The 3,302-nt window shown below is 44.7% G+C and overlaps 1 long non-coding RNA gene across 1 annotated transcript; it reads right to left on the minus strand.

Annotated features, from left to right (window-relative positions):
* Positions 1–559: 559 nt before the first annotated feature.
* Positions 560–1,734, minus strand: LOC123078280 (uncharacterized). The gene is made up of 2 exons (XR_006437312.1): positions 884–1,734; positions 560–743 (listed from the first exon to the last, which is right to left on the minus strand). It is a non-coding gene; the product is annotated as an uncharacterized lncRNA (long non-coding RNA).
* Positions 1,735–3,302: the final 1,568 nt, after the last annotated feature.

A 3,302-nucleotide genomic window follows, 5' to 3' on the forward strand; every position in this document is an offset into this window, starting at 1 on the left:
TGTGTTTTTTTCTTAATTCCATGTTTTTGTTGTGTTTGTTTAACAATTTTTTCTTCTAACATGTTGTCTCTACTTCTCTTGTTACCATGTCTGAACTTCTAGAATTATTTTAGAAAAGGTAAAATGCCTTTTTTTATATAATCTTGTTGACTTGTTCTATTTTTTTAATGTGTTTATTTTTCCTCATTTCGAACTTCAATCACCATAATCTTTGAAGTTCGGTAATTCTATCCTTTCTTTGTGAACTAACCATGTTCCTCTATTGATTCCATAGTTTTGTTTACTGTATGTTCTTTCGTTTATGATCTCCCTGCTTTTCCATTTCTTTTTTGATAAACAAACAATAATACATGAACATAGAATAGATACTGAACATATTTGCAGCACATATATATTTTAATTGATCTATTTTTCTACAAAAAATCTTTTATTTTGTCGTTGAACTTTTCCAATCTTTTATTTTTGTACAAAAACAATCTTTTAATTGATCTATTTGCAATAGTACTGCTAGAGAATTTTGTCTCACGGGAATTACAACGAGAACCTTGAGAACATCAAATTCCAAGAAGAAATATATATAGTATATTTTATACTTTTGCAGAGACATACAAAGAATCATCACACTTGACAAAGGTCATTTGACCACAAGATCCACAATAATTAGGCGCTGCTGCAACTGTAACAGTCACGCACACATAGAGAAGCAGAGAGAGAGTAGCACATGGATAGAGAGCAGCAGCAGCCTGCACTTAGAGAAAGAAGCTACATTAGTTACTGAAAGAGAGCAGCAACAGCGCCGCACCATTAGCATTTACCAATACAAAACAACAGAACGCGGGAGCACTAGTTTAGAGAAGGAACGATCCACAATATCCGCACTCACGAAGCAACAGCAGCATGCTAGGTAGCAGAAGTGGGCCGTTCATAGCCGGAAGACGGGCAGGTCACACAGAGCAAAAGGAGCAGCAATCCGGATGAGCCAAGAATGTCAAGAGAAGCCGAGAGAACAACTGAGTTTCTCTCCTCACCTACAGGGAAAAAAATTCTCTTCAGAATGCAATTGTATTCAGGAGCGAAATTTACAGACACAATTTTTGCAGGCAATTTTCATGCAAATTAAAAGAAGTTCAAATCCTCATGCGGAGAAGGATGTTGAACTGGCTCGAGAACGGCGTGGCGGCCGAATCCAGTCACGGGGGTGGTGCGGCTACCGAATCCAGGTGCGCGGGTGGAGCTGGTGCCGTTTCCAGGCACCGGGCGGCGCCGATGCGGATCCAAGCGTGGGGACGGGGCCGGGGCGGGGGGTGGCTCCAGCGCTGGTGAAAGGCCACCGGCGGCCGCCAAAGTGCAACCACTGGAGGTGGTGGCCGCCGGCGTTGTTTGTGTACTGCGGGTCGAGGCATGGCGACGGGTTCGGAGTGGACGACGGCGGGAGGGGCGACAGCATCGGCAGCGAGAGGTGCATCAGGGGGGCGACGACACGGCCAAGGTGGCCGGTGGCGGGAGGCGCGTCGGGGTCAGGGGGCGGCGGCGTAGCCAGGGAGCAGGCGGCGCTTGTGGCAGGAGGGGAAGAGCTCGACGCCGCTGGATCAGGGAGGAGCCGACGAGCCAGAGGCGTGCTGTGGCAGCGAGATCTGGCATTCGGGGGAGTGGATCGAAGGAGGAGGTGGGGATCGGGGCAGCAGGGGGGGTTGGTGTTTTTTTGTTAATCGGTCGGTGGGTTTCTGGATCTCACGAACGTCTCATCGCCACTATATAGGGCGCGCCGTGATATATATATATTAAGAATTTATTAATGCTAATGCCAATCCCATACTTATTTTTAAGAACGAACTGCATGCCATTGAGGCTAAAAGAAACACACATGCGTTAAATGCAAACCATATGTGACTAGAGAAACAAAACAAATTGGGAATGAAATCAAAATCGCGAACACAAGTGTTAAATTGCGATTGTCGACATTCGGAACCAGGGTACCCGGACTTGCCTGCTGCGGCCCATGACGTGGCTCACTCGATGGCGTTGTATGGCCCACCTGCAAGACCACACTAGTACAGCGAGCTCCTAAACAAATGGTTTAAAACCCCTTTTCGCGACGGCATCTGGAACCGTCACCAAGTGAGTGTGGGCGATAGGGGGGTCCTTCCCACATGACCCAGAAACCGTCGGGGATATGCCCTCCTGGCACAGACGTTCAAAAAATGAGGTTGTGTGCGACCGGCGAGCGCTCAAATACGGAAATATGTACAGTAGAGCTAAAAAATACAATTATACGGCGAAATTGTTTCCGGTTGCAAGTACATCCCACACAGTCAGTCCTAGCTAAACGTTTCCGTTCGTATGTACATCCCACACAGTCGCTCAAAGGAAAATGTTTCCGTTCACAGGTACATCACACACAATTTTTCCCGTTAAATCGCTTGTGTTATTGAATATATCACACACGGTTTGTGGAAGAAACTGTGTGGCAAAGGCTGTCCATCACACACAGTTTTTATGTGGTAAACGTTTGCGCAAGGTGGCCTAACGCAAGCAGTTTTCAAGAGAAAGTTGTGTGTGATTGTTCATTGATCCAACATGGTTTATTCCTAGAAACTGTGTGCATTGCCTGAGGTCATCGCCCACGGTATTTTTTGACAACCGTTTGCAATAGCAAAACCCAATTAGCAGGCTAATTCGCCACTAGCAGGCTAATTATCCGATTATTCATAATCCATTTATTAATCTAATTGACAGTTCATATTAAGCACACAATATATTTCATTTTCATAATGCAAATACGTCAGAGTACAACATCATATAGCTTCAGCACTCAGCTACCCCATTACACAACTACACCAGGACCAAGTTTCACATGCAACATCTATAACCTTTCGAAATTAGCATCATAGTCGGTACATAGACAGATGTATCTCATCTGGAAAACTGCTGAAGCAGAAGGCGAATATTGAGCCTTCATTGATGTTGAAGGTCTTTGTAACTTTAGGCCGGTGCCTGTGGATGATTGACCGTCCATCCTTCATCCTCTTCAGGAACACTTCAATATTGAACCGTGGGTGTTGTATGAATACCTTCCTCGCCTCCTGACCATACAGGTGGTTTGAGAGGTAATCTTAAGTAAACTGCTTTGGAAAGGCCTGAAAACAAGGATGTGCATAAATATCTTCTCTATATTGGAAATGGGGCAAAGGAATAAAAAAGGCAAGGTATAATAGTTAGTACCATCCTGTACTGAACTGATGTCTTCTTCATTGTGCAGACAAAGATCTTGTTGTTTTTTGTTGCTAATTTCTTTATCCTAA

This window comes from Triticum aestivum, chromosome 3D (assembly GCF_018294505.1).
Source record: "Triticum aestivum cultivar Chinese Spring chromosome 3D, IWGSC CS RefSeq v2.1, whole genome shotgun sequence".
Lineage (NCBI taxonomy): Eukaryota > Viridiplantae > Streptophyta > Magnoliopsida > Poales > Poaceae > Triticum > Triticum aestivum.